This window comes from Lynx canadensis, chromosome D2, assembly GCF_007474595.2.
Source record: "Lynx canadensis isolate LIC74 chromosome D2, mLynCan4.pri.v2, whole genome shotgun sequence".
NCBI lineage: Eukaryota > Metazoa > Chordata > Mammalia > Carnivora > Felidae > Lynx > Lynx canadensis.
Genome location: NC_044313.2, coordinates 72,024,886 through 72,038,673, shown reverse-complemented (window position 1 = coordinate 72,038,673; position 13,788 = coordinate 72,024,886).

Sequence of the window (13,788 nt, the reverse complement as noted above, 5' to 3'; positions counted from 1 at the left end):
GTTGGCATATAATTGCTTATAATATTCTCTTACTGTTTGTGTTTCTGTGGTGTTGGTTGTGATCTTTCCTCTTTCATTCATGATTTTATCTATTTGGGCCCTTTCCTTTTCTTTTTGATCAATCTGGCAGGGGGTTATCAATTTTGTTAATTCTTTCAAAGAACCAGCTCCTGGTGTCATTAATCTGTTCTACTGTTTGTTTTTATTTTATTTTAATATCATTGATTTCTTCCCTAATCTTTATTATTTCCCATATTCTTCTGGCTTGGGGCTTTATTTGCTGTTCTTTTTCCAGCTCTTTTAGTTGTAAAGTTAGGTTGTGTAATTGAGACCTTTATTCCTTCTTTAGGAAGGCATGGATTGCTATTTACTTCCCTCTTATGACTGCCTTTGTTGCATCTCAGAGGTTTTTGGCTGTCGTGTTTTCATTTTCATTGGCTTTCATGTACTTTTATATTTCCTCTTTAATTTCTTGGGTAACCCATTAATTCTTCAGTAGGATGTTCTTGAATCTCCAAGTATTCATGGTCTTTCCAAATTTTTTCTTGTGGTTGATTTTGAGTTTCATAGCGTTGTGGTCTGGAAATATGCAAGGCATTATCTTGATCTTTTTGTATTTGTTGAGGGTTGATTTGTGTCTCAGTATGTGATCTATTCTGGATAACGTTCTATATGCACTAAGAGGAATGTGTATTTTGCTGCTTTAGGATGAAATTTTTGGAATATATCTGTTAAGTCCATCCAGTCCAGTGTGTCATTTAAAGTCATTGTTTCCTTGTTGATTTTCTGCTTACATGATCTGTCCATTGCTGTAAGGGGGTGTTCAAATCCCCTACTACTGTGGTATTATTATCGATGAGTTTCTTTCTGTTTGTGATTAATTGATTTATATATTGGATATTTCACATTGGAGGCATAAATATTTATAATTGTTAGATCTTCATGGTGGATAGACTCCTTAATTATGATATAATGTCTTTCATCTCTTCTTACAGTCTTTATTTTAAAATCTAGTTTATCTGATGTAAGTATGGCTATTCCTGCTCTCTTGAAGACCATTAACATGATAGATGGTTCTTTATCCTTTTACTTTCAGTCTGCAGTTGTCTTTAGGTCTAAAATGCATCTCTTGTAAGTAGTACATAGATGGGTCTTGTTTTCTTATCCATTCTAATACCCTATGTCTTATGATTGGAGCATTTAGTCCATTTACATTTACAGCGAGCACTGAAAGATAGGAATTTAATACCACTGGGTTGCCTGTAGAGTTGGGGTTTCTGGTGATGTTCTCTGGTCCTTTCTAGTCTTTGTTGCTTTTGCTCTGTTTTGTCTTTTCTCCACTAAAAGTGTCCCCCTTAAGATTTCTTGCAGGGCTGGTTTAGTTTTTGTTTGTCTAGGAAACTCTTTATCTTTCCTTCTTTTTTGAATAACAGTCTCTCTGATAAAGAATTCTTGGCTGCATATTTTTCCAATTCAGCATGTTGAATATATCCTGAAACTCCTTTCCAGCCTGCCATGTTTCTGTGGATTGGCCTGTTGCAAACCTGATCTGTCTTTCTTTATAGGTTAAGTGTTTTTTTCCCCTTGCTGCTTTCATAATTCTTTCCTTGTCTGTGTATTTTGTGAACTTGGCTATGATATGCCTTGGTGATGGTCAGTTTTTGTTGAATCTAATGGGAATTCTCTGTGCTTCTTGAATTTTGATGTCTGTGTCCTTCCCCAGATTAGGAAAGTTTTCTGCTATAATTTGCTCACATAAAACTTCTGCCCCTTTTTCTCTCTCTTCATCTTCTGGTACTCCTATGATTCAGATGTTATTCCTTTTTAATAAGTCACTGAGTTGTGTAAGTCTTATATCATGCTCTTTTGCCTTTGTTTCCCTTTTTTTCTCTGCTTCATTATTCTCCATAATTTTATCTTCTATATCGCTGGTGCACTGCTTCATCCATCCTTGCCATTGTGGCAACCATTTGAGATTGCATCTGTGTCATAGCATTTTAAATTTTGGCTTGACTACAGGCCACAGAAAGGGATTATCTCCACAGAAAGGGATTCTCTGGTGTCTTCTATGTTTTGTTCAACCTCAGTTAGTTATTTTTATTATCATGGTTCTAAATTCTAGTTCAGACATCTTATTTATATCTGTGTTGATTAAATCCCTGGTGTTATTTCTTTCCGTTCTTTCTTCTGGGGTGAATTCCTTCATTTTGTCATTTTGGAGGAAGAAAAGAAATTAATAAAATAAAAAATTAAAATTAAAAAATTATAAACCAAACAAAAAATCAAATAAAGAAAGTTAGATCCTCAGTGTGTTTCGGTCTGCTGGTTGAAAGAAGCTTGATAGACAAGAGAAAAAAGGGAAAGGAAAGAAAAAAAGGTAAGAAAAATTAAAATTAAAAAAATATATAGAATAGAATAAAGAAAATGAAATATAACAAAAATTTAAAAAAATAAAAAATAAACTAAGAAAAATAAAATTTTCTCTTTCTGTATCCAAGAGAAAGATAAGAAAGAAAGAGAAAATAATTTAAGCAAAAACAGAAGAAAAGAAAACAAATAAATGGACCAGAAAAGAGAATGAAACCCAAATGAAGTTACACCCAGTTTACCCTAGAAGTGAAACTATGAAAGCTTGTCTAGTCCGGACACTAAGCAGGTGGAGTGGTTCGTGCTGGTATTCTGGGAGATGTGCCTGGAGGGAGCGGTTGCGTGGAACTTGGTATAACAGCTCTACTCTCCACTAGGTGGCGCTGCTTAGCTTATCGGGGTGGTGCGCATGCTCATGTGGCGCACATGTGGGAGAGGTGAAAATGGCTTCACACTAGTCTCTGGCGCAGGAACTACCTTCTCCCATAGACCCGTGATCAAGCACACCTCCTTTGTCTGAAGCCTCCATCCACTCCCCACCTCTTCCCTGTCCATGTCCAAGCTGTCTGCCTGTCAGGTGTCACCTCCCTTCAGTTTTATCTCAGATGGGGTTATGTTTCAAAACCCCACACTTCAGAGACCCCCATGTCTTGGACCTGTGCCAACTCTCTGGTGGAGGCTCCTGCTGAGCGATGGCCCGGTGCTGGCTTGCCCCAGAAAATACTCATTTGATCACGCAGTGGCAGTGGTTTGAGATTATGGCAAATCACAACACACAGCCAGCACCATGTTTCATTGCACTCTGACACCTTTGTCCCAATACCAGCAAACATGGCTGCTCTCCAGGGTCCACTGGAACCTCTGCTTGTGGGGAGGATTATGGTCTCTACCAAATGCACTCCCAGCAGAGGAACTGCTTCTCCCCATGTGGCACATGGACCCCTCAGACCCTGCTGCCTGCTCCTGGGGATTCTCCCTATATCCTCACTGGAGCACCACCAGGCACTGAGCTCCAGAACTTCAAACTGTACTCCACTGTTTATAGAGTCCTGGTGGTATTGGAACCCTCTTCTTTCTCCCCATCAATAGTTTGGGGTAACAGATATTTTGTTCAGTCCCCTGCGAGTGTTTTCACTCTTGCTCTTTCTGTCCGCTACTTTCAGGGGGAATGCTTTTCTTGCATGATCCCAATGTGCCACAGTCTCCCCCCACCCCATCCTCTCTCTGCAAAAATGGCTCCCTACCCTCCGCATCTTTTCTCTCCCCCAGTCCACCTCTCTGCACCATGTACCTGCTGAGTTCTGTGGCTCAAGTTATGCAGATTGTTGTGTTAATCCTCAGATCAATTTCCTAGGTGTTCAAAATGGTTTGGTACTGATATAGCTGGATTTCAGGGATGAGACAAACTCAGGGTCTCTATGCGGCTCCACTATCTTAACTCCTCCCAATATTGACTCACTTTTGGGTTTTTAATTGCCTGATAAATCCCCCAAGAGTTTTAAACAAGCAGTAGTTGATAGTATGAAAAATACTAGAAAGGAAACACCCAGGAGTGAATTTTTCTTGGTAACTTTTCATTATAATACACACACACACCTGCACACACACGTTTTTATATGAGGGAAATGCCATTTAGAGCAGTTGTTGTGAATGGGTCTGTTCTAATCACTAGTTTCTCTCAAGCATTATTTCAGAATGGCTACATACTATCTGATAAAAACATGTGCTGTGTGCTTCTATATAGGAATATTATTATTAAAGGGTAAATAAGTGAGATTAAGTAGAAACTTTTTTAGTGAAAAGTCCTTTTGATTAGGTTAAGGATCCAAGCAGTATGTCATAGTAGTTAGAATGAAGTGTCTTCAACAAAGCAATTTGCTTTCACTTCAAATTAAATAACACAGTTAAACCTTGAACAATGTGTGGGTTAGGAATGCTGAACTGACCCCCTCCATACAGTGGAAAATCCATGTGTAACTTTTGGTCTCCCCAAAACTTAACTACTAATAGCCTACTGTTGACTGGAAGTCTTCCTGATAACCTAAACAGTTGCTTAACACATATTTTGTCTGTGGTATGTATTACATGCTGTATTCTTACAATAAAGTGAGCTAGAAAAAAGAAAATGTTATTAAGAAAACCATAAGGAAGAGAAAATACACTTACAGTATAGTACTGTATTCATATAAAAAAAATCCACGTGTAACTGAATCCAGTACAGTTCAAAACCGTCTTGTTCAAGGGTCAGCTGTATTTGTTTGGGATGCTATTGTTTGAAGATCCTTGTGGATCTTTTATTTCATTGACATTCATATGTACAATGAGTAATGACTGGGAAGATATTATTATTCTGTCCTCAATAATGTGTGTTGCTCAATAAATATTTGTTCAGTGAGTAAATAAAAAATACGTTGTTGGTACAACATGGGACGTATAGTGGATAAAGTTGGGAACTGGTAGTGAGCTAAATCGCTGAGACAGATTCTGAAATAATATTTTGTAAGTAAATTTAAAAATTAAAAACTTCTTGTATCTTGAGTTTTATTTCCTCCAAACCTCACCATATTAACAGGGTGGAAAATGGGACTTTCACTCTTTGGGTAAGTTTCTTATATATTTAAAGAGTAATTTCATAGGCAATTAGAGAATGACCCAGATCTTGTTACTCACAGTCTCGTTCCCAGAACAGCAGCATTGGCTTCACCTGGGAGCTAGTTAACATGCAGAATCCCAGAATCCACCACAGACCTACTGAATTGAAATTTGCATTTTAATAAGATCTCCGGTGATTTATCTGCCCATTAAAGCTGCATATAAAGAACGGCTAGCCTTAAAGTTTGGCAATGAAGAAGAAAGGAGATTAAAAACGGGGAGACCAATAATGAATATGTGAAAATAATACAGGTGCTATACATGTAGATTCAGAAGGCATAAGCCTAAAATGTCTTTGATTCAGCTTTTATTAAAATGAAGTTGAAGTCAAAGGCAGCAAGCTTCAAAAACAGGAATCTCAAAAGAATGAGATGCTTTGAAATATTAGAAAGTATTGTGAGACCACAAAAGAATGAGAAGACCTTTAATATCTAAAATATTTGGAAAATACAGTTATGTAGAAAAAAAATTACACACACACACACACACACACACACACACACTCACATTGCTGTGCTTCCAACCATGATGGGACAACAGGAACCTAATTTACCCTCCCGCCATGCACTTGAAATTTCCTCAAATATGAAACTCCTGTTTGTAGACATTGACCAATAAGTGGTATTGGTCTGTGATCCCTGACAGAAGGGAAACAAATTAAGGAAGCCTGTGATCCCTTGGGATTTTGTCTGGAGGTACACCCAAGACTGTAGAGCAGAAAGGTAGATCCCTATCATGACATAGTAATCTTGTTGAGTTTCAGAGGTGAAGAAAGGAGTTCATGGAGGCTGAGGTGGCAGGAAGTTGGAGGGCATGAAGCTAAAGAGGACGGGGCTGTGCAAAAAAATAATAAAAGAGCTCCCAAATCACTTGAATCTTTGCTGAATACTAAGATATGCATGTTTGGGATGAAAATTCACCAAATCAGGCCAAGAGCGACCAGAGAAATGTGAAGCAGACTGACTGGTGAGGAGTAGAAGAGATACAGAAATCAAGATGCTCCTCTCATGCCTCGTTCCCCAAGTTTCTTAAATGGGGCACTAGAGGGGTATGAGAGAATGACCAGATCTGCTCATCTCTAGGGTCTCAAACTACCTTGACTTCAAAATACATTCCTGAAAGTTAAATGGACTTTTCTTCTTGTCTCAGGCTCGGCTGGGGCCCAAAGGCAAATTACTGGCAGATTATTGGTCCATCAATTGCCAAAAGATGACCCCCTAAAAGAGCCTGTGAGTGGTGACCCCATTCCATACTTTAAGGGTATATAAGGAGAAGCCTGGAGATGGTTGAGGTGAAGAGTTTATAGGGTGAGGCTTCCTTGGAAAGAGTTGAGGGTATTCTCTTCATCTTTTTTGCCTGTCTTCTGTTGAGATCGGGATGGGGATGCTCCCCATTTTAAATGAGGGGGCGTTCAAAGATGTATGCAGCTTGACATGCATCCTTGAAGTTTGGGGACTGTGGGAAATAGTACTTATCTAAACACCAAATAATGGGAACCTGGCTGGAGCACTGCGCCTGGCTACAGGAGACAAAGTTTCATGTTCCATGAACCAGATATGAAACCTATAAATGAAACCTTCTGGAGCCATCTTGAAAGAGACTCTCCAAATGGATTCTTGGAGAGTTGGGAGTCCATAGCTGGAAGCCAGGGATAGGCAGCGGTGGTCAGTCAAAGGAAGCTTCTCTGGTGCCAGCTAAATGCCATCAAAGGTCCAGCAGGGCCATCTCAGAGGAAGCCACAAGAGACTCCTATGATGAGAAGGTCAGCTTTAAATACTGCTATTCTAACCAGACAACCAGCGCTACTTACAAATGTGCCTATGGAGGAAACTGTCTCCTCCCTCCCCACTTGCCAGTCCTGTGGGGCCAGCAGGGGAATAGAGTGGGAGAAGTAAGCAAGGTTGGGGCAAGAGGAGGAAGCCATGCAAATCTCCCGCCTGGCGCGGTGCTGATCCGGGGGAAGGGCAAAACAGGTAATTGGTGAGAAATTTCAGAAAGACATTTTAATACTTAAAAAATAACGCAACAAGCATATGATGGGCATGAGATCCCATTGAGGGCTTGAAAAATGAGTTGACAGAGGAGGCTGAAATGGTAAACTCTAAGAAAGAATGAAGTTGCTTCCTACTTACACTCCGGTTACTAATACACTAGAATTATCTTTATTTGAGTTTCAAGTGAGGAATATGCTAAGAATAAGGATATTCATAAGATTTCAACAAAAGTAATGGAAAGCATCCAAAAATGCATGATCTGTTGAAAATAACTTGCACACACACATACATATGTATGTGTGCATATATATACACATACATATATATATGTGTGTATATATATATATATCTATATATATCTATATCTATCTATATATATATACATACATTTTTTTCGCTGCATAAAGGTGATTTTATTAAAGCACAGGGACAGAACCCATGGGCAGAAAGAGCTGCCCCACATAGCTTATATTTTCCACTACATTGTGTATTATCAAATTCTGTCCCCTCGAAGAAATTTATCTTTTGCTTCTAAACAATTGAAAGAAACATTTTTAAGACAAAAGTTCACATATTATTTACTAAACTCTCTGAAACTACAGATTAGACATGATAATAAAAATTATTTTCGTATCAGCTTTGAAATGGAAATTGATACAGACTTTCAAATAAATTTTTTTCCTGAAACCTATTACCAATTACCATGTTTTCCCCCAGGGAAATGAACAAAATGTTCAAGACCCTGACTTCAATATAAAAAAATGTGGACAAGACTCTATCCATACATGACAATGGGAGGATTTTAAATATTTCATCTAAAGAATGAGAATTCTAGCAATTAGCCAAAATCAAAGTATTCGGAACCCAGTGTAGTGAAATTTCAAAGAACAACATCCCAGATATCTGCAGGCGCTTATATACACATTTAGCTATTCAGCAGGAAACTTATGGTTGCATGAACTCTCAAAGATTCCTTCTGTAAAAAGAATATAAATTGCATGCCAGATAACAATATTTTCCCTTACGGGTCTGAGAAATGAAATTAAATACATTTTTGGCCTTCAAAAACTTCCAGGAGTTATGTTACAGGCAAAAACTAGACAAAGGATGAATTACCCACAGTGTGTGCACAGTTATTATTATTATTTTTAATTTTTTAATGTTTATTTACTTTTGACAGAGAGAGAGAGAGAGAGACAGAGACAGAGCATGAGCGGGGGAGGGGCAGAGAGAGAGGGAGACACAGAATCTGAAGCAGGTTCCAGGTGTCGAGCTGTCGAACTCATAGACCGCGAGATCATGACCTGAGCTAAAGTCGGACGCTCAACCGACTGAGCCACCCAGGTGCCCCAATTTTATTATTTTAATGTTTATTTATTTTTGAGAGAGAGAGAGAGAGAGAAAGAGCACGAGTGGGGGAGAGACAGAGACTGAGAGGGAGACACAGAATCTGAAGCAGGCTCCAGCCTCTGAGCTGTCAGTACAGAGCCCGAAGCAGGGCTGGAACTCACCAGCTGTGAGATCATGACCTGAGCCGAAGTCAGACGCTCAACCTACTGAGCCACCAAGGTGCCCCTGTGTGTGTTTATGAAAGAAAAATACTCATCATAGCCAAGCAGTTTCAACCTGATAGTTGCTAAGTAGCATCAGGAACTCAGACTCCAATGTTAGAAATGATAATTGTGTGAGTCTGCACAGTGTATATAACCCAGTCAATAAAACAAGTGACAGAGGCTTAGCACATGGCTTCAGGTTGTAGTCTGAGGAAGCTTTGAGGGCTCTGCGTATTTTAGAGGGAGGAACCCCCGCTCCCGCCACCATCACCACCAACATGGGCCTGCCTGGTCCTCTGGCTCTGGTCTAGGACGTGTTGTCAGCTGGCTCACGCTCTAGGCTCCGTCTTGGTTAAACATGGACAACTTCCCAGAACAGCAACATCAGACAAGGCCAATCTGTGACCATGATGGATTGTGACTTAAAGAAGACTATTCCATAACCACACACAAACAGGCACATTGTTCAAGCCACAGAAATAGAACTCCTCCCGTGGCCTGTCAGCATGCACTCCAGAACAAAGCTCTGCTTCCTCAAACCCTCCCCATCACCAGGCCAGATGCCATCAAACCTTTCTAACCCCCCACAGTTCCTCCTGGGAGGCCTTCTCTCTCCCAGCCATGAGTCACAACCCCAGCTTGGTCAACTACAGGTGTGATCCTGGTCTTTGGCTGGAGGGCGGATCTGGACAGAGATGTCATTTACACTCGGTAAAACATGCCCACCTCAAGTACACCCACTTTCCATGAATTTGGCCAAATGGACACATCCATGTATCCACAACCAAAATAAAGATGCAGAACATTTTCTGTCACTTTGTGCTGCTTCTCAGTCCAACCCCATGCCAGCTTGAGGAACAGGGAACCTGACTTGCCACCTCTGGTCTAGAGTTTGGAGTCTATACCTTTCTCTGCCTGTTTTCTTCCTTTCAACATATGTTATTGCTAAAAAAAAGACATGTTATCTCTTCCTTTCCAGCAGGTAAGGTTCTTACCTTCTTTCTTTGTCATACTGCACAAACTGAGATCTCTTAGGTAATACCAAATAGAAGTGTCCAGAGTGAACGTATTTGCATTTTTGCTGATCTCAGGCTGTCACCATTAACTGCAATGTTAGCTGTGGATTTTGCATAGACAGCCACCATCAGGTGGAGGCATTCTCTTCCTCCTTTGCTTAGAGCTTTCACTATGAACAAGTGATGAACTTTGTCAAATGCTTTTTATATATCTATTGAGATGATCATATGGGATGTACAGACTGTAATTCTATTAATATGGTAAATTACAGTCGTCAATGTTTGAACGTTAAACCAACGTTTGAATTGGTTATTCAAAATAACCAATGTTTGCAATTCTAGGATAAATCCCTATTTGACATATTATCTTATTGTTATTTTGCTGCATTTGATTTGCTAATACAGTAAAAGCTTGGTTTGTGAGCATAATTCATTCTGGAAATTGTACATCAAATATTTCCCCATAAGAAATAGCAGAAATTCAGATGATTCATTCCACAACCCAAAAGTATTCCTATAAAAATGATTATAATACTGTAATATAATACAAAATAATAAAGAAAATATAAAATATAAAGAGAAATAAAGAAATTAACCTACACTTACCTTTGAAAACCTTTGTGGCTGGTGCGAGGGAGACAAAACAGAGGGGGGTTATTGTGTAGGATGATTTTCACTATCACTAACGGAATCACTGCTATCTATTGGCTCAATGGAATCTTTTTCTTTTTGCGCAGTTTTTTTTTTTTTTTTTCAACGTTTATTTATCTTTGGGACAGAGAGAGACAGAGCATGAACGGGGGAGGGGCAGAGAGAGAGAGAGACACAGAATCGGAAACAGGCTCCAGGCTCCGAGCCATCAGCCCAGAGCCTGACGCGGGGCTCGAACTCACAGACCGCGAGATCGTGACCCGGCTGAAGTCGGACGCTTAACCGACTGCGCCACCCAGGCGCCCCATCTTTTTGCGCAGTTTTAACAAGGAACCTCTCCAATGACACTTGCTTTTGCTTCCTTTTGAGGATTTTGTGAAAATATGACATTGCATTGTCATTAAATAGATTCATCGCTCACACTGCTACAGCCTTATTTGATGGTGTTTTTCTATAAAATTTTGCACTATTTCCCACATTGTCTACATCTCCCTAATCTCATTTGAAGTGAAGGATTCCTCTACCTTTTTCTCCTCCTCCTCTGTAGATGAGATGTAGATGTAGATGTAGACTTCTTACAAAATCGTGCAGTTTCAGTCATTTGTTCATACTTCTCAACGATTCCTTCTTAACTTCCACCGTAATCATCTCCTTCTTACCGCCTTTCTTTTCAACCTTTTTCCTGCACTGGGGCCATTGTATACTCACACGGATATTGACTACAGTACAGAATTAATAAACTCTTTTCATATACTGTATTTCACGTAACTGTCAATAAGGCAGCAGAGGAAAGGGTCTCTATCTGCAGGCAGCCTGACCTAGAAGGAAGCAAAGCATTCCTAAGCTTACTCTTGTCTGGAAAAGCAAAGGACTGTCCATAGGTGCTTTGAAGTGACAAAAAGTACACTAGTCTCAGTTGTGGGCACCTTCCAATGTTCTGAAAAGTCACTGATTTCTGCCAAATACCATGGCCTGAGACCAAGCATTCGAGCATGGGAGGTGATTACCCACAATCCTGCATTGAGAGAGAGACAGAGTTGGTTCTGTCTCTCAGAGCTGTTGTATTGGTTCAGTTGTGATCATGTGACATTCAGCATCATGTACTATTCGTATTACAAGACATTGCTTGTGTATCAAGTTAAAATTTATTAGGAATGTTTTCTTGTCTTGTGGAACACTTGTAGAACAAGTTACTCGCAATCCAAGGTTTTACTGTACTTTGTTAAAGATTTTTGTGCTGCTTTTAATGAGGAATATCACTGTGCAATTTTCTTGTAAAGTCTTTGATTTTTGAATGACAGAATGCACATCTTTTCTGTAAAATGAATTGAAAAATATTCTCTACTGCTCAGTGTTTTTAAAAAATATTTCCTAAAATATTTGATAAACTCACCAATAAAGACATCTGAATCTAGAGGTTATGTATGGGAAGATTTTAATCACGAATTAGATTTATTTAACTGATATAGGTCAGGTTTTCTATTTCTTCTTGAGTCAGTTTTGGTAATTGTGACTTTAAAAGAATTTGTCCATTTCATTTAGCCTGTTGAATTTATTCCCATACAGTAATTCATAATATTTTCCTATAATTGTTTTAATATCTCACATCTATAATCTCCTAGGTCACTCATGATATCGGTAATTTTCTTATCTCACTTTTTAAAAGATTCATTAATTTTATTTATTTTTTGTTTTCAAAAATTGGCTTTGGTTTTATCGATTTTCCATATGTTATCCTTTTCTATTTCATTGATTTCCACCCTTTAACTATTGTGAATAATGCTGTCATGAGTATGGATGTGCAATATCTGTTCCAGTCCCTGTCCACAATTCTTTTTTTTTAATTCTTATGTTTATTTATTTTTGAGAGAGAGAAAGACAGAGACAGAGCATGAGTGGGGGAGGGGCAGAGGGAGAGGGAAACAGAATCTGAAGCAGGCTCCAGGCTCTGAGCTGTCAGCATAGAGCCTGACACGGGGCTTGAACTCACAAGCTGTGAGATCATGACCTGATCTGAAGTCAGATGCTTAACCACCTGAGCCACCCCGGCGCCCCAGCTGCTCTCAGTTCTTTTGGATAATACCCAGAGGTGGAATTGGTGGATCATATGGTAATTCCACTTGTTATTTTTTTAGGAACCACCATATAGTTTTCCATAACAACTGCACCACATTACATTCCTCCCAGTCGTATGCAAGGCTTCCAGTTTCTTCACATTTGCACAAACGCTTCTTTTCTTCTTTTCTAGCCTCCCCCTCCTCCTCTTCTCCCTCCTTCTCCTTCTTCTCCTGCTGTTCCTCCCTCTCCTCCTCCTCCCTCCTGCTTCTTCTTCATACTAGTTATCCTAATTGATATAAAGTGAAATCTCACTCTGGTTTGGATTTATATTTCCCTAATGACATCTTTTCATGAACTTATTGGTCATTTGTTTATCTCCTTTGGAGAAACATCTCTTCAAGATTTGTATCCTTTTTTTAAACTTTTTTTCCTTTTTTTTTTTTTTTTTTTTTTTTTTTTTGCTGCTGTTGTGTTGTAGGAGTTCTTTATATATTCTGGATATTAACCCCTTATCAGATACATGATTTGCAAATATTTTCCCCTATTATATGGGTTGCTTTTTCACTCTGTTGATAGTGTCTATTATGTATTTTTTAAGTTTATTTATTTATTTTGAGAGAGAGAGAGAGCGAGAGAGCATGAGCAGTGGAGGGGTAGAGAGAGAGGGAGAGAGAAAATCCCAAGCAGGCTTCGTGCTCTCAGTGCAGAGCCTGATGTGAGATTATGACCTGAGCTGAAACCAAGAGTCAGATGCTTAACCGACTGAGCCACCCAGTCACCCCCATTATGTATTTTTTATACCTTTTATTTATAGTTTTATAATGCCCATGTTTTCCTTTAAGTCACTGAGCACATTTATATTTATAAAATCTTTTTAACATCCATATCTGCTAACTCAATCATCTCTGTCATTTATGCATCTGTTTCTATTGATTATTTTTTCTCCTGGTGATGGGCTGTGTTTTCCTGTTTCTTAGCATGTGTGTTAATTTGTTTCCTTTTGTTGGATTGTGGACATTGTGGATTTTATATTGCTAAACCCTGAATTTTGTTGTATTTCTAGAGTTTGGAGCTTTGTCCTGGCAGGTCTTCATGTGCAGATCACTTTGGTCCTTTGGAGACTTGTTTTTAAACATGGTTAGGGTGGCTCTACAGTAGCCTTTACCTTTAGCTAGTTCAGCTCCTTAATTAAAGGATGGCCCTTCCTCCATCTCTACTGAATGTCTTTGTTTTCTATAAGGTCTCTCCATTGTAGATGGTGGGAAAATAATTGATTCCTAGCCTTAGTTCTCTGTGTGCCCTGGGGATGATTAGGCTTACAGCTCCCCAGCAATTGCTGTTTTCCCAGAAGTTGTTTTTAGTCTGACCTCATAGAGCTTTATTCTATGAGTGTGCAAACTTTGAAATTTAACCAAAAACTCAAGAGGAGTTTGGAGTCTACATGTAAATTAGCTTATTTTGTGCTTGGGAATAAACTGCTGACATCAGTGCAACTAT